This window comes from Bos indicus, chromosome 12 (genome assembly GCF_029378745.1).
Source record: "Bos indicus isolate NIAB-ARS_2022 breed Sahiwal x Tharparkar chromosome 12, NIAB-ARS_B.indTharparkar_mat_pri_1.0, whole genome shotgun sequence".
Lineage (NCBI taxonomy): Eukaryota > Metazoa > Chordata > Mammalia > Artiodactyla > Bovidae > Bos > Bos indicus.
This window is the reverse complement of record NC_091771.1, coordinates 70,792,701-70,811,611: the sequence shown is the minus strand read 5'-3', so window position 1 is coordinate 70,811,611 and position 18,911 is coordinate 70,792,701. Positions and strand designations below refer to the sequence as shown.

Genomic DNA, 18,911 nt, shown 5'->3' with positions numbered 1-18,911 from the left:
ACTTTTCCTGTTCAACTTTAGGAGGAGCCACAAGTAAATTACCCTAGAAATGTATGAGTCCTTCCAAGTTTCAGGACTTCCCTGGTGGCTTAGAGGGTAAAGTGTCTGCCTGCAATGCGGGAGACCTAGTTTCGATCCCAGGGTCGGGAAGATCCCCTGGAGAAGGAAATGGAAACCCATTCCAATATTCTTGCCTGGAGAATCCCATGGACGGATGAGCCTGGTAGGCTACAGTCCACCAGCTCGCAAAGAGTCTGACACGATTGAGCAATTTCACATTCCTTTCCTTTTTACCAAGTTTCAAGAGAGAATCTTGTTCAAAAGCTCCTGCCTGGCCTTGGGGCTAGACTTTCCTCCTCACTTCACAAAAGCCTGAGAAGATGAAGAAGACATTTATTTTTCCTAGTCATGAAGAAGAATGACACTCAGAGAGCCTCCTGTACTTTCTTTCAATATTGTCTCTGTTTTAAGTCTGGTGAGAGACAAATGAATGCAGAAGACTCGGGGTGTGGCCCCCAAAAATGTGTATCCCTAAGCAAAATCCAAAATTAAAAAGAAATTATACAGGAGCTTTATTGCACAAAGTTGATTAAGTGGCCAATATGCCTCCAAAGTGGTGAAATCATTGCTCACACATTTCAAAATGATTACTGAACTGAAAACTCCTGAGACCCAAATTTAAGGTCTCCCTTAAAACTCTTGAATTTATTGCTTGTAGACTTTTGGATAGCAGCCATTCTGACTGGCGTGAAATGGTACCTCATTGTGGTTTTGATTTGCCTTTCTCTGATAATGAGTGATGTTGAGCATCTTTTCATGTGTTTGTTAGCCATCTGTATGTCTTCTTTGGAGAAATGTCTATTTAGTTCTTTGGCCCATTTTTTGATTGGGTCATTTATTTTTCTGGAATTGAGCTGTAGGTGTTGCTTGTATATTTTTGAGATTAGTTGTTTGTCAGTTGCTTCATTTGCTATTATTTTCTCCCATTCTGAAGGCTGTCTTTTCACCTTGCTTATAGTTTCCTTTGTTGTGCAGAAGCTTTTAAGTTTAATTAGGTCTTATTTGTTTATTTTTGCTTTTATTTCCAATATTCTGGAAGGTGGGTCATAGAGGACCTTGCTGTGATTTATGTCGGAGAGTGTTTTGCCTATGTTCTCCTCTAGGAGTTTTATAGTTTCTGGTCTTATGTTTAGATCTTTAATCCATTTTTAGTTTATTTTTGTGTATGGTGTTACAAAGTGCTCTAGTTTCATTCTTTTGCGAGTGATTGACCAGTTTTCCCAGCACCACTTGTTAAAGAGACTGTCTTTAATCCATTGTGTATTTCTTGCCTCCTTTGTCAAATATAAGGTGTCCATAAGTGCATGGATTTATCTCTGGGCTTTCTATTTTGTTCCATTGATCTGTATTTCTGTCTTTGTGCCAGTACCATACTGTCTTGATGACTGTGGCTTTGTAGTAGAGCCTGAAGTCAGGCAGGTTGATTCCTCCAGTTCCATTCTTCTTTCTCAAGATGGCTTTGGCTATTTGAGGTTTTTTGTATTTCCATACAAATTGTGAAATTATTTGTTCTAGCTCTGTGAAGAATACCGTTGGTAGCTTGACAAGCAATAAATGCTGGAGAGGGTGTGGAGAAAAGGGAACCCTCTTACACTGTTGGTGGGAATGCAAACTAGTACAGCCACTATGGAGAACAGTGTGGAGATTCCTTAAAAAACTGGAAATAGAACTGCCTTATGATCCAGCAATCCCACTGCTGGGCATACACACTGAGGAAACCAGAAGGGAAAGAGACACGTGTACCCCAATGTTCATCGCAGCACTGTTCATAATAGCCAGGACATGGAAGCAACCTAGATGTCCATCAGCAGATGAATGGATAAGAAAGCTGTCGTACATATACACAATGGAGTATTACTAAGGCATTAAAAAAATACATTTGAATCAGTTCTAATGAGGTGGATGAAACTGGAGCCTATTATACAGAGTGAAGTAAGCCAGAAGGAAAAACACCAATACAGTATACTAATGCATATATATGGAATTTAGAAAGATGGTCACAATAACCCTGTGTACGAGACAGCAAAAGAGACACTGATGTTTAGACCAGTCTTTTGACTCTGTGGGAGAGGAAGAGGGTGGGATGATTTGGGAGAATGGCATTGAAATATGTATAATATCATATATGAAATGAGTCGCCAATCCAGGTTTGATGCACAATACTGGATGCTTGGGGCTGGTGCACTGGGATGATCCAGAGGGATGGTATGGGGAGGGAGGAGGGAGGAGGGTTCAGGATGGGGAACTCGTGTATACCTGTGGCGGATTCATTTCGATATATGGCAAAACCAATACAATATTGTAAAGTTAAAAAATAAAATAAAATTAAAAACAAACAAAAAAACAAACAAATTCTTGAATTTAGGACCAAGACCAAACAACCATCTGTGCAATGGTAAGAGTTCCTTGTTAGGGGAACCATCATTCTATTTCAGATTTCCACAAAACTTTTTTTACTCTTTGTAATTATCAACCCTAAGATTGCTACATGCAGGCAATTTTTCATCCTTCAGTTGTTTCCATGAGGTTAAAACAGATGACATGGTCAGGCAAGGGGAGGCTGCTCCCCAATACTCCTCTTTTCTCCATCTTCACTTCATTTTCCAGATTCTTTCAGATATGCAGCTGCTTGATGAACATAATCCCAATCAGTGTTCTTTCTGAGAAACATACTTAACTACTTTAGATACTCAGCACTAAGGATGAACATACATCCTTTGTTCATCAACCTACTTTGTACATCAACCTACTTCAGATCCTCAGCACAAAGGATGAACATACATCCTACCTGTTCTGTTCAAGGAAATAATTTAGGAAGAGCTTTCATTTTTGCTCATTCCTGAATTTTGAACACAAATTGAGGAGTACCTTCTTTAAAACACAGTATTCATCTTCAAAAGATCCCCCAGGACTGATGGTCTATGTCCCCACTCCCCTATCTCTGGTTCCTATCCAGGTCCTTGCTGCTATCCCATCTCCCCCAATTCTGATCTGCTCATGCAGGGTCAGCAGGATGGTGGGACGAGCCTGGGAGAGAGGTAGAGAGAGGAACCCAGAAACTCACTGCTGCTCCAAGGATCACAGAGAGCAGGTAGCTAGGGGAGGTGATGCAAGTTCATTATCTGAGTGGCTCACCTGAAAGGGGCAACTCAAAGAAACAGCACTGGGCTCCCCTTCTGCAGAGTCTGCTCTCAGCTTCCCTAAATTAGGATGTTGAGACACAAACATCACTGCTTCCTATTCATTTCGGGGGAAGAGAGATTTAAGTTTTCTGCACTTAGACAACTTAACTTCATGTAACCAAACCAACAGACTTTCTTCACCTCTGAGCCAGTAAGACATTGTAAAGACAAAGGGCTCTTGACTGGGGAGGGGTAACAGTTTGAGTATGTTCTTCTGACACTTATTAGCCCAAGACACATAAACAAATAAACCCATTTCAAAACTGATGCTGTCCAAATAAGAGATAGGGCATTAGCAGTAGTATCTTCTGGCTTTGCTCCATACTTACTCACTTTTATTATGGTTTGGGGAATCCTTTTGAGGATTTTTTAACATAAAATGTTATGTTATGTTTAAAAAAAATAGGAAAATATCTGATGAGAACATAATTTAGTTCAATTAACATTTATTGAAAAAAATAAACTTGGAGTCAGACAATTCTCAGTTCTGATTTTACTGCTCATTAGTTATTAGACTCAGGGTAAATTATTAATCTTCCCAAGACTTACTGCAAACTGGGGTTAGCCTTGCAGGGCTGCTCTGAGAATCTGGAATAACAGGGCAGCTCCTGTTGTGATGCTAACATGGACCAGAAGCCCCGAGCAGGGGGACAGTGAGGGACAGTGTTTGTTAAAATGCAGGTGCAATGAATGGATCAGGAAATCAATTTTGTGCCTCGTGACCATCATTTTGTCATTTATATGAACTAGGATAGAACTGGCATCACAGAAAATATCAGAGCACAGAGCAAGAGTAATATTATTTGTGAAATCTTTGTTCCTCTGTGTGTGTGTATGCACACGGAGGCACATGAATCATGATACAAATCAATTGTACATGGACCACACTCAACAGCCACTTGAAGGCACAAGCAGAGTAATTTGCTGCCCAGGCTCTGGAGTTGGGAATCTCTTTAAATTTGAATCCTGTTAGTATATTTTGGAAATTAATACCTGGTTGGTTGCAACATTTGCAAATATTTTCTTCCTTTCCAGAGGCTGTTTTTCAGTTTTATTTATGGTTTACTTGGTGCTTCAAATCCTTTTAACTAGGTCCCCTTTATTTTTGCTTTTCTTTCCATGACTTTAGGGGACAGATCCAAGAACATATTGCTGTGATTTATGTCAAAGAATATTCTATGTTTTCCTCTAGGATCTTGTCTTACAAATCTTTAGGTCTTTAATTTATTTTGACTTTATTTTTGTCTACATTATTAGAGAGAGTTCTAATTTCATTGTTTTACATATAGTTGCCCAGATTTTCCAGCACTATTTATTGAAGAGACTGTCTTTTATCCATTACATATTCTTACCTCTTTTGTCTTAGATTAACTGACCATAAGTGCATGGGTTTATATCTGGGTTTTTTAACCTGTTCCATTAATCTATATGCCTGGTTTCTGTGACAGGAATATACTTTTCATTATTGTGTGTCTGTAGTACAGTTAGAAGTCAGAGACTGTGAATCTTCCAGCTGTGTTCTTCTTTCTCAAGATGGTTTTTTGCTATTTGAGGTCTTTTCTGTTTCCGTATAAATTAAAAAAAATTTTTTTTTTTCTTTTGTTCTACTTCTGTGAAAAATGCCATTGGTAATTTGATAGGGATTGCATTGAATCTGTAAGTTGCCTTGTATAGTTTTGTCATTTTTAACAATATTGATCCTTTCAATCTAAGAACACAGTATATCTTTCCATCTGTTTGTGTTGTCTTCAATTTCTTTCATCAGCATCTTATAGATTAAGGGTCTTTTGCCTTCTTAAGTAGGTTTATTCCTAGTTATCCCTAGCATTGTTTTTATTTTTCCCTTTGACATGATGGCCAACGAGGTTGATTCCCTAATTTCTCTTTCTGAAAGAGAAATCTTTCAGAAAGTAAGGGAAATCTTTCAAAGTAACAGAAATCTCTTACTTTGATTTTAGTCTATATAAATGCAAGACATTTCTGTATATACAACAGCTTATACAGCTCAATACCAAAGACACAAAAAACCCAATCAAAAAATGGACCAAAGATCTAAATAGACATTTCTCCAAAGAAAAATACAGATGGCCGAAAGGCATATGAAAAGATACTCGACATCACTAATTATTAGAGAAATGCAGATCAAAACTACAATGAGGTATGACTTCACACTGGTCAGAATGGCTATCATGAAAAAGTCTGCAGATAATAAATGCTGGCAAGGGTGTGGAGAAAGGGTACTCTCCTACACTGTTGGTGGGAATGTAAACTGGTGCAGCTATTATGGAAAACAATGTGGAGGTTCCTTAAAAGCAGAAAAAGAATTACCATGTGATCCAACAACTCTAATCCTCAGCATATATCCAGAAAAGATAAAAACGCTTATTCAAAACAATACATGCACCTGAGTGTTCACAACAGAACTACCTAACAACAGCCAAGATATGCTCATGGACAGATAAATGGATGAAGAAGATGTGGAGTATACACACACATGCACACACAATGGAATATTATCAGCCATATAAACGAACCAAACAATGCCACTTGCAGCAACAAGGAAGAACCCAGAGATTGTCAGGCTAAGTGAAATAAGTCAGACAGAGAAAGACAAACATAATATGAGATTACTTATATATGGAGTCTTAAAAAATGATAGAAATTAATTTATTTATTATTTACAACCCAGAAGTAGACTCACAGACATAGAAAACAAATAATGGGTACCAAAGGAAAAGAGATAGGGAAGGATAAATTAGAAATCTGGTAATAATAGATACACACTACTATATACAAAATAGATAAAAAAGGATCTATTGATAGAACAGGGAACTATTTGTAACATCTTGCAATAACCTATGATAAAAGGATCTGAAAAAAATATATATGTGTGTGTGTATATACATGCATATATATAATGTATATATAAACATATACATTTATATAAAATTATATATATAAATATATATAACTGAACCTCTTGGCTGTACTACTGAAACACTGTGAATCAACTATTCTTCAATTTAAAAAAATATGGAACAGTCTTATGGAATCTGTGGGAGAGGGAGAGGGTGGGAAGATTTGGGAGAATGGCATTGAAACATGTAAAATATCATGTATGAAACGAGATGCCAGTCCAGGTTCAATGCACGATACTGGATGCTTGGGGCTAGTGCACTGGGACGACCCAGAGGGATGGTATGGGGAGGGAGGAGGGTTCAGAATGGGGAGCACATGTATACCTGTGATGGATTCATTTTGATATTTGGCAAAACTAATACAATTATGTAAAGTTTAAAAAAAAAATAAAATAAAAATAAAATAAACAGACACACACAAAATAAATCCTGACTCTGTCCCTTACTTGATCAGTGGGATAAGGTCCCAGTGCCTCAATTTTTAAATCTGTCAGGTAAGGATAACAAAAGAATTGTGAGGATTAAGCAGGAAGTGGTAGGATAAGTGGCTAAGGCATGTTAATGATTCCACAAACATTAGGAATTATCAATACTCATGTAACTTGCCAGGGATTGTAACAAGCACTAGAAGAACAGACATGAGAAATATAGGCTCTGTCCTCAAGGAAAGGAAGAAAAGAGTTGAGAATGTGAGGCAGACTGAGAAGGTCAGAGGTCTTGGTGTATAAGTAAGTAAATAAGAAAGTACCAGTGTGTACAAGGTGGTGATCAGGAGAGAAGCAGGTGGGAGGACAGCCAGAAATAAAAGTACAAAAAAATGCTAATCTGTCCTCTTGGTCTTGGTGGAAAACATCAGATACATTTCTGTGTTACACTTTTCCCCAAAATTCCTACTGTATTTTTTGTTTCTTTGCTTTACTATTTATGTTTATAAAAATAATTTAGTTTATATTGTAACAATAAATATAAAGAAAATAACCAAGGACTATAAACACATAAGCAGAAATTAAAGAGTAGAGTCACTCCAGAAGGTGCTACTCTTTTTACTTAAGCAGAAATAATACCCAAAGGTCTGTGCCCTGATCCTTAAGAATAACAATAGTTCTTATCGACTGAACTCTCCTAAGAACTAGACACAGGCGCAAACATTTTCACACCCAGTTATATCTTCACAGCAAATCTGTGTGACAATGATTCCCAGACCTGGAATAAGGACGCAGCCAGGTGACATCGACAAGGTCCTACAGCCATATGAGACAGAGCAAGAATAAAACTATGGGTCACATTGACACTCGGTCTACACTTTTAAACTTTCTACCCCTGTCTGCCTTCTGAATGTTTTCCTCGGATCCTTTGCAAGTTCTCTCTAGATTCTCTCAATTTGAACAACCACATAACAAGGAATTTACATGGACACAAGTTCAGTTCAGTCACTCAGTCATGTCCAACTCTTCATGACCCCATGAACCGCAGCACCCCAGACCTCACTGCCCATCACCAACTCCTAGAGTTTACCCAAACACATCTCCATTGAGTCAGTGATGCTATCCAACAATCTCACTCTCTGTTGTCCCCTTCTTCTCCTGCCCTCAATCTTTCCCAGCATCAGGGTCTTTTGAAATGAGTCACCTCTTCACATCAGGTGGCCAAAGTATTGGAGTTTCAGATTCAGCATCAGTCCTTCCAATGAATATCCAGGATTGATCTCCTTTAGGATGGACTGGTTGGATCCCCTTGCAGTCCAAGGGACTCTCAAGAGTCTTCTCCAACACCACAGTTCAAAAGCATCAGTTCTTCAGGACTCAGCTTTCTTTATAGTCCAACTCTCACATCCATATGTGACTGCTGGAAAAACCATAGCTTTGACTAGACAGATTTTTGTCAGCAAAGTAATGTCTCTGCTTTTGAATATGCTGTCTAGGTTGGTCATAACTTTCTTACCAAGGAGTCAGATCAGATCAGATCAGATAAGTCGCTCAGTCGTGTCCGACTATTTGCGACCCCATGAATCGCAGCACGCCAGGCCTCCCTGTCCATCACCAACTCCCGGAGTTGACTCAGACTCACATCCATTGAGTCAGCAATGCTATCCAGCCATCTCATCCTCTGTCGTCCCCTTCTCCTCCTGCCCCCAATCCCTCCCAGCATCAGAGTCTTTTCCAATGAGTCAACTCTTCGCATGAAGTGGCCAAAGTATTGGAGTTTCAGCTTCAGCATCATTCCTTCCAAAGAAATCCCAGGGCTGATCTCCTTCAGAATGGACTGGTTGGATCTCTTTGCAGTCCAAGGGACTCTCAAGAGTCTTCTCCAACACCACAGTTCAAAAGCATCAATTCTTCAGCACTCAGCCTTCTTCACAGTCCAACTCTCATATGCATACATGACCACAGGAAAAACCATAGCCTTGTCTAGACAGACCTTTATTGGCAAAGTAATGTCTCTGCTTTTTAACATGCTATCTAGGTTGGTCATAATTTTCCTTCCAAGGAGTAAGCGTCTTTTAATTTCATTGCTGCAGTCACCATCTGCAGTGATTTTGGAGCCCAGAAAAATAAAGTCTGACACTGTTTCCAGTGCTTCCCCATCTATTTGCCATGAAGTGGTGGGACCGGATGCCATGATCTTCGTTTTCTGAATGTTGAGCTTTAAGCCAACTTTTTCACTCTCCACTTTCACTTTCATCAAGAGGCTTTTGAGTTCTTCTTCACTTTCTGCCATAAGGGTGGTATCATCTGCATATCTGAGGTTATTGATATTTCTCCCCGCAATCTTGATTCCAGCTTGTGTTTCTTCCAGTCCAGTGTTTCTCATGATGTACTCTGCATATAAGTTAAATAAACAGGGTGACAATATACCGCCTTGACGAACTCCTTTTCCTATTTGGAACCAGTCTGTTGTTCCATGTCCAGTTCTAACTGTTGCTTCCCTGACCTGCATACAAATTTCTCAAGAGGCAGATCAGGTGGTCTGGTATTCCCATCTCTTTCAGAATTTTCCACAGTTTATTGTGATCCACACAGTCAAAGGCTTTGGCATAGTCAGTACAGCAGAAATAGATGTTTTTCAGGAACTCTCTTGCTTTTTCCATGATCCAGCGGATGTTGGCAATTTGATCTCTGGTTCCTCTGCCTTTTCTAAAACCAGCTTGAACATCAGGAAGTTCATGGTTCACATATTGCTGAAGCCTGGCTTGGAGAATTTTGAGCATTACTTTACTAGCGTGTGAGATGAGTGCAATTGTGCGGTAGTTTGAGCATTCTTTGGCATTGCCTTTCTTTGGGATTGGAATGAAAACTGACCTTTTCCAGTCCTGTGGCCACTGCTGAGTTTTCCAAATTTGCTGGCATATTGAGTGCAGCACTTTCACAGCATCATCTTTCAGGATTTGAAATAGCTCAACTGGAATTCCATAACCTCCACTAGCTTTGTTCATAGTGATGCTTCCTAAGGCCCACTTGACTTCACATTCCAGGATGTCTGGCTCTAGGTCAGTGATCACACCATCGTGATTATCTGGGTCGTGAAGATCTTTTTTGTACAGTTCTTCTGGGTATTCTTGCCACCTCTTCTTAATATCTTCTGCTTCTGTTAGGTCCATACCAGTTCTGTCCTTTATCGATCTCATCTTTGCATGAAATGTTCCTTTGACATCTCTGATTTTCTTGAAGAGATCCCTAGTCTTTCCCATTCTGTTGTTTTCCTCTATTTCTTTGCACTGATCACTGAGGAAGGCTTTCTTATCTCTTCTTGCTATTCTCTGGAACTCTGAATTCAGATGCTTATATCTTTCCTTTTCTCCTTTGCTTTTTGCTTCTCTTCTTTACACAGCTATTTGTAAGGCCTCCCCAGACAGCCATTTTGCTTTTTTGCATTTCTTTTCCATGGGGATGGTCTTGATCCCTGTCTCCTGTACAATGTCACGAACCTCATTCCATAGTTCATCAGGCACTCTATTTACCAGATCTAGACCCTTAAATCTATTTCTCACTTCCACTGTATAATCATAAGGGATTTGATTTTTATCATATCTAAATGATGTAGTGATTTATCCTACTGTATTCAATTTAAGTCTGAATTTGTCAATAAGCAGTTCATGATCTGAGCCATAGTCAGCTCCTGGTCTTGTTTTTGCTGACTGTATAGAGCTTCTCCAACTTTCGCTGCAAAGAATATAATCAATCTGATTTCGGTGTTGACCATCCGGTGATGTCCATATGTAGAGTCTTCTCTTGTATTGTTGGAAGAAGGTGTTTGCTGTGATCAGTGTGTTCTTTTGGCAGAACTCTATTGTCCTTTGCCCTGCTTCATCCCGTATTCCAAGGCCAAATTTGCCCGTTACTCCAAGTGTTTCTTGACTTCCTACTTTGCATTCCAATCCCCAGTAACATCTTTTTTGGATGTTAGTTCTAAAAGGTCTTGTAGGTCTTGTTAGAACCGTTAAACTTCAGCTTCTTCAGCATTATTGGTTGGGGGATACACTTGGATTACCATGATATTGAATGGCCTGCCTTGGAAACAAACAGAGATCATTCTGTCGTTTTTGAGATTGCATCCAAGTACTGCATTTTGGACTCTTTTGTTGACTACAATGGCTACTCCATTTCTATTAAGAGATTCTTGCCCACAGTAGTAGACATACTGGTCGTCTGAGTCAAATTCACCCATTCCAGTCCATCTTAGTTCACTGATTCCTAGAATGTTGATGTTCACTCTTGTCGTCTCTTGTTTGACCACTTCCAATTTGCCTTGATTCATAGACCTAACATTCCAGGTTTCTATGGAATACTGCTCTTTACAGCATCAGATCTTGATTCTATCACCAGTCACATCCACAACTGGGTGCTGTTTTTGCTTTGGCTCCGTCCCTTCATTCTTTCTGGAGTTAGTTCTCCACTGATCTCCAGTAGCATACTGGGCACCTACCGACCTGGGGAGTTCATCTTTCAGTGTCCTATCTTTTTACCTTTACATACCATTGATAGGGTTCCCAAGGCAAGAATCATGGATACAAAGCTTAGGACTATTTTGTAAGCATGCTGTCTGGAGTGTGCATATAGAGCATACTCAAAGGAAAGGTGGAAACCAACAGGACAGAACCAAAACATGGTGATGCAAAGGTTTGTTTGGTCTTTGCTCAGATGTGCTTCCAAACATTATTATCTATCATTATAATCTAATGATATTTACTTATAGCGTTATTTTATGTACACAAGCATACAACTTTTTTCCTATTGAGAAGCATTAAAAATAATGTAGGGCATTTGTTTAAGTCCTTGTATCCAAGGACTTTATACACATGCCCTTTATTTCTGTTAACTGATCATCTCACTTGGCCTTTTCAGAGAGGAATACCATCAAAACATAAAACTTGGGAATCTAAGCTCATTTATTTTCTATGTAACCACAAGTCATAACTCTAATAGCCAAAGGAAATTTTTTTTTCATTTTTTTCAAAATCGATTTTATTGCAGCCAAAACAGTGGAAATTTTTAAATATGGGTACTGAATGTGCTAAAAATTTCTTCCCATTTTTCCTGAATGGAACACCTTCGAATAAAAATTGTTTTAATTGTAGTAAAATACACATAAAGTTTACTAGTTTCACCACCTTTAAGTGCACAGTTCACTGGTATTAAATACATTCACACTGTTGTACAATCATCACCACCTTCCAGCCACAGATCTCCTTTCATCTGGCAGAATTGAAAATCTGTACCCATTAAACAACAATTCCTCTTTCCCAAAAGCTTCTGGCACCCACTATTCTATATCTTGTATCCATGAATTTAGTACTCTAGGAACCTCCTATTAGTAGAATCATACAGTATTTGTCCTTTGTGACTGGCTTATTCCACTTAGTTTAATTTCCTCAAGGTTCATCTGTGTTATAGCATGTTTCAGAATTTTCTTCTTTTGTAAGGCCAAATAATATTCCACTCTATGTATATATGCTACACTTTATTGATTCATCTGTCAATGGATTCTTGGATGCCTCCACCTTTTTGTTGTTGAGAATAATGCTGTTGTATCATGCATGTAGAGGTATCTCTTTAAGACCCTTCTTCCAATTCTTTTGTGTTTATACTCTAAAGTAGGATTGCTAGGTCATATGACAATTCTATCTTTAACTTTTCTGAGCAAACATCAACTTGATTTCCATAGTGGCTGTAGTAGTTTACATTCCTACAAGCAATGAATAAGGTTTCTAATTTCTCTACCTCTTTGCCAACACTTGTCATTCTCTTTCTCTCTCTCTCTTTTTTTAAAATTTTATTTTATTTTTAAACTTTACAATATTGTATTAGTTTTGCCAAATATCGGAATGAATCCACCACAGGTATACCTGTGTTCCCCATCCTGAACCCTCCTCCCTCCTCCCTCCCCATACCCTCCTTCTGGGTCATCCCAGTGCACCAGCCCCAAGCATCCAGTATCGTGCATCGAACCTGGACTGGCGATTCGTTTCATACATGATATTATACATGTTTCAATACCATTCTCCCAAATCTCCCCACCCTCTCCCTCTCCCACAGAGTCCATAAGACTGATCTATACATCAGTGTCTCTTTTGTTGTCTCATACACAGGGTTATTGTTACCATCTTTCTAAATTCCATATATATGCATTAGTATGCTGTATTGGTGTTTTTCTTTCTGGCTTACTTCACTCTGTTTAATAGCAGACATCTTAAAGGTTGTGAGGTGGCATTTCACTATAGTCTGAAAAGAATATCTTGGTTTCAAAAGTACTTAGAGTAATTCCAGGTATTTTAGAGGTCACGGGTAGGTAGCAACAGCAGTACCCAAGTCCACATTCTCCTTCCCTTTGGGTGCCATGTTCTATATGCTCCCTAATAAACAGGCATTTCAGGGCACATTACACCCACATTCCAGGAAGCACAACTGCCTGGCTCATTTTGTCTCATCTCCTTTCTGTTTTACATTTCAAGTGGGTATTTTTTTCTGAGCTTCCTTTGATGGGCATATGATTATCAAGTATATTAAAAAATTCAAATTATTATTATTTTTTTTTAAGTCAGTAAGTCTGTCAAAGCAGAGTACAGGATGGAAGATGAGGACACAGGATCTAGGCTGCCCTTGGCTATACACCTGGAGGATAGTATTTTCTCAGTAAATATTCACCAAATTATGGTGAGTGAACTAACCACAAGGAATGACAGGAATGTCTACTGTGCATATAACAGTTCCAAACACTCCCTGAAAGTTATACTTCTTTAAGATGCAGAAGAAAAGAAAACAGAATCAGAGTTCAGGAAAAGACTAGCCAATGGCCAATTCCATGCTCCACCATCACAGCAGTTGCATCAGGGTCTATGTGAAGCACTTCACACTTAGTGACCTATTTTGTCCTCACAACAGCTCAAGGGGTTGGTACTGTTAGTTACCTTATAAGACAGATAAAACTGAGGTACATAGAGACAGAATTCTCAGTTACCTACTCTACCTCAGTTCTATATTCTATACTGCCTCCCTGGTGAAAATTATTTATTAATGGATAAATTGTCAAAGTCTCCCCAGCATCTACATACCCTGTAATTCTCAAAGCTCAACAGTTTCACATAAAGTCCTCCAAGGAGATAATCACCTTTGAAAAGATGTCCTCATTTCCCACAGCAAAATTCCATCTGTAAAACACTTAAAAGTCATGTTTCCCTATAGGAACCTCTCCAGCACTAGACAAACCATTTAGCCTTTTATTCTCAGAATTATGTGGTTATCAGTGGATAAAATTGTGGCAACTGAGGAAGACTGAGTCCAGAAATCTATCTCAGTAAGTTATTAAATCACATGCACACAAAGCTAATAAACGAACAAAGAAACAAAACATGGTATCCGAAGAAAATGTCTGTTGAAAATACCTGATGCTAAAAAATGTGCTCTATTGGGAAAAAAAGGATCAACCCTTTTGAGAGAGTCATTTCCTAGGCAGGTTGATAGGGAGTCTAGGGGTCCCCAAGGAGAGAGGGGTCTGGAATTCTCAAGGAGGAAGAAAGGACAAACTTTTTTCTTTCTCCACATTCCTTAGGATTATATAACAATAATGTATCCTGCCTAAGGACAGTCTTTGGATTAAACCTTCTGTTATCTTAAAATGTAAATTATGGGAGTAGGTCTGCTGAGGTCTTTACAACCTCCAGACATTCTTTGGATTCATTGGAGAGTATATAATTTCATTGCTAACACTAGCAAGCGGGTACTCTTTCTGCCCCCTTCTGATGCCTATGTCAGAAGCTTTCTCTATCTCCTTTATACTTTAATAAAACTTTATTACACAAAAGCTCTGAGCTATCAAGCCTCATCTCTGGCCCCGGATCAAATCCTTCTCCTCCAGGGGCCAAGAATCCCGGTGTCTTCGTGTGATTCAACAACAACCTTTCATCTTGGGGGCTCATCCACGATCCTTCAGGACAAGGTAAGGATGCTTGGAGCTTTAGTTCTTTGTTCTCTTAGCGAACACGTTTTCTGCTGTGCTTTACTAACTCTACGGTGTGCTTGTGTGAATGAATGGCATGCCCTGCGTGAAGCAAGTAAGAAGCCCTACTCTGCGGTTCCACAGTGATCTCATATGGCTTATGGCAGAAACCTGTCGGGGGTTATACTGACCTGCCAATGCCAAGAGGCACCCAATGTCTCCTTCAGGAACCGACCAGAAATGGGCAAAGCGTGTGGACCGAACTCCCCTTTCTTGGTCAAACTTTTCGGTCTCTTTGACCATTTCATAACTCCTTGGGAATTAGAAGTACTAACCTAATCTATCGGATCATAGACTTTCAAGGGACTTGTGATCTATACTGTTATTGTGTACTGTGACTTAAGTCCCAAACTTGGATTGGTAGTTAAGAAAGCGCCTAGCCTCACTAGGAAGCTAGATGGAGCTCTAGCTCCCAGAACATCTCTGAGGTTAAAGGTTACTCAGATTGGGATTGAGATGGGTTTTTTTTTTTTTTTTTTGGTAATGTCGGCTCTTAGTGGATCAGAGGAGGCTATTATACTGGTGTGGTGATGCTTGGAAAGAACATCTCAGTTTTATGTTCGCGTCGGTCTTATTGTAGTCAGGAAATATTCAGGGTCGTGCACAGGCACTCAGGTGACAAATGTTTCCCCTAGCGGTCTTAGCTTGGGAGCCATTCCAGAAGGTTACTCTGATTCACCCCGGGTGACATTAGAGGCAAGCAAGTTAAAGGTGAAGAGCTGGATGTCAAGTAGGGATGCTATCAAGTCTACCCCTGGTACATCCTCACCCCATATTGGTGGTAGAACCGGGAGGGATGCGGACTGTGCCTGTGTCGGTAAGGGACAGACTAAGTCCGACCAGGAAGGAAAAGCTTTTGGTGTAATGTCTGTCTACACCCCCATCTAGAACAGGGAGGGATGCCTCCGGTAGAAAAAATGGCGCTTGTCGCTTTTTTTTCTCTCTTACAGATGGGAGCTAACAATTCCAGCCTCAATCCTTTGAACTGTATCCTGAAAAACTGGGATAGATTTGATCCCCAGGGCTTAAAGAAGACACACCTGGTCTTCCTATGTGATACTGCATGGCCACGGTATCCATTGGAGGATAGCGAATGGTGGTCAGTTGGAGGGTCTCTTAAGTATAATACTGTTTTACAATTAGACTGGTTCTGTAAGGAACAAGGGAAATGGGTAGAAGTAGCATATGTATTGCCCTTTTTCTCTCTGTGAAATATGCCAGACTTATGTCCTAAGGGTATAAATTTGGGTGTGAAACCTTCAGCTCCCTCCTTTATATCTCCTGTCTCAGTACGACCTCAGACTACTCTGGTTTCAGTAGAAACTCAGACCATCGAAGTAAGAGATGAGATGGAGGACAGGAGACAGAGAGAAGAGGAAAAACAGGTTTCTCCAATCTATCCCTGGGATCATATGCGCAGAGCAGCCAGAGAGACTGAGGAACAGCCACACAAGCTGTTACCTCTTTATCAAACACCCACTGGGAGCAATAATCAGTCTGTGAGAGTTAATAAGCCTTTTTCTTATCAAGAAATACAAAGAATCAAGGATGATCTGGGAGACTATTTAGAGGACCCAGAAAAATTTTAGAGCCTTTAAAGGTGTTACTCTGCTTTATGACCTCACTTGGAAGGATGTGATGTATATCTTGGGACAAACGCTGACTCCCGAGTCAAAGACTCGAGTTTTGGGAAAAGTGGTTGCTTATGGAGATGAATGGCTTGGTAATGAATCAGTAGGAAAGAGGGAGAACGAGATAGCGGCCGTCCCCACTGGGAATCAGGTGGTCCCAACTATAGAACCAGACTGGGACTACAACACAGCTAAAGGAAGATGGGATCAGAGTCATTTTGTTAGATGTATTCTTGAAGGACTTAGGCTGGTGCATTCTAAGCCTTTATACTATGGCAAATTGGCAGACACAGAACAGGAGAAGGAAGCTCCTGGTAAATTCCTAGATAGACTGAGAAGCCCTTCGCAGATTCACTGGGGTTGATCCCGAAAGTGAAGAGGGAAAAGTGATCTTAAAGGATAGATTTCTCACTCAGTTGGCTCCAGATATCCGCCGTAAGCTATTAAAACAGGCGTATGGACCAAATCAGTCTTTAGATACTCTGTTACAACTGGCTCAGACAGTCTATTATGGTAGGGAATATGAGGAAAAGAAAGAAAGGCAAAAAAAGACAAAGGAAAAGGCGGAAGCCTTTGCCATGGCTATGAAAAACGTTCTTAAACAGCCTGAGAAAAATGCCCAGAGGGACCCAAGTGAAAAGGGATGGGCTTGCTATTACTGTGGAAAGGAGAGGCACCTCAAGTGGGATTGCCCTAAGGCATCTAAGCCGCCCCCGGCTCCATGTCCGGTCTGCAAAGGACCACACTGGAAGAGAGACAGCCCCCAGAGGCGTAGGTCTCCGGGGTTGGACTCTCAAGACAATCAGGACTGAAGGTGCCTGGCGGTCCCCACACAAGCTCCTGTCCTAATTACACCTGAGGAACCCCGGGTATTAATAATTGTGGGGGGCCAATCCATCGATTTCCTTTTAGATACTGGGGCAACTTATTCTGTGCTTACTGAAGCCCCTGGCCCACTTTCTTCCTGATCCGCTTCCCTAATGGGTCTGTCTGGACGAGCCAAAAGGTATTATTTCAGTTATTCTTTATCTTGCAACTGGGATTCTGTGCTGTTTTCACACGAGTTTCTGATCGTGCCAGAATCTCCCTCACCCCTTTTGGGAAGGGTTATACTGAGCCAGGTCCATGCCTCTGTTTTCATGAATATGGAGCCCTTCCTTTCTCTCCCTTTAGTTGAACAAAATGTAAATCCTAGAGTATGGGCTGATGGAAAATCAGTGGGTCGAGCACAAAATGCTATTCCTGTAGTTGTTAAGCTCAAAGACCCACACGTATTTCCACATAAGAAGCAGTATCCACGGAAACCTGAAGTTAAGGAAAGGTTAAAACCCATCATCGAAAATTTAAAGGAGCAGGGACGATTAATTCCCTGTAACAGTCCTTGCAACACTCCTATTTTGGGTATAAAGAAATCGAATGGTAAATGGAGACTAGTTCAAAATTTACAAATAATAAATGAGGCTGTAGTTCCTTTACACCCCGTGGTGCCTAATCCTTATACTCTATTGTCTGAAATTTCTGAACGGGCCAAATATTTCTCAGTAATTGATTTAAAGGATGCCTTCTATTCAGTGCCTTTGGCGGAAGAAAGTCAATTTCTATTTGCCTTTGAAGACCCTACACAGCCAGCTTCTCAGTTAACCTGGAGAGTTTTGCCCCAGGGATTTCGTGACAGTCCTCACTTATTCGGACAAAGTTTGTCACAGGATCTAAAAAACTTTAATAGCTCTGAAGCGGTGGTGTTACAATATGTAGATGATATTTTGCTCTGTGCTGAGACAGAGGAAGCTTGTTCGCCAGCCTCAGAAGATTTCTTAAACTTTCTGGCAGGCTGTGGTTACAAGGCATCAAGAGAAAAGGCTCAGCTTTGTCAACAGTTGGTTAGATATCTGGGCCTAATCATATCAGAAGGGACTAGGGCCATAGGCCCTGAGAGAATTAAACCTATACTAAATCATCCCCTACCTATGACTTTAAGACAATTGAGAGGATTTTTAGGAATCACAGGATACTGTTGCATTTGGATTCCGGGTTATGGGGAACTTGCCCGGCCTTTATATAAACTTACAGCTGAAACTCAGCAGGCCCAAACTGACAAACTGGTTTGGTCTCCAGAAACTCAAAAGGCTTTTAAGATTCTTCAGACTGCTCTCCTGCAAGCTCCAGCTCTGAGCTTGCCCACAGGGTCAGAATTTAATTTGTTTGTCACTGAAAGAAAGGGTGTGGCATTGGGAATTTTGACACAACCCCAAGGGCCTCATCAGCAACCTATTGCTTATCTAAGCAGAGAATTAGATGTAGTTTCACGTGGGTGGCCCCACTGCCTAAGAGTAATTGGGGCAGCGGCTTTATTAGCACCTGAAGCTTTAAAAATAATTAATGGATGAAACCTTACCTTACTGACTTCTCGTGATGTGAGTGGAATATTAAATTCTAAGGTTAATATTTGGATGACAGACAGTAGGCTTCTTAAGTATCAGTCATTGTTGTTAGAAGGACCAGAAACTAAGCTTAAAGTTTGTGGAAATTTAAATCCTGGCACTTTCCTTCCTGAGAAGGAAAATGAAACACCTGATCATGATTGTTCTCAATTCCTAACTTCAAACTATGCAGCTCAGGAGGATCTA

General features: G+C 40.2%; 1 protein-coding gene across 2 annotated transcripts in view; it reads right to left on the bottom strand.

Annotated features, from left to right (window-relative positions):
- Positions 1 to 18,911, bottom strand: part of LOC139186232 (ATP-binding cassette sub-family C member 4-like) — a 152,755-nt gene that overhangs the window by 29,951 nt on the left and 103,893 nt on the right. The gene's annotated exons all lie outside the window — the stretch shown is intronic.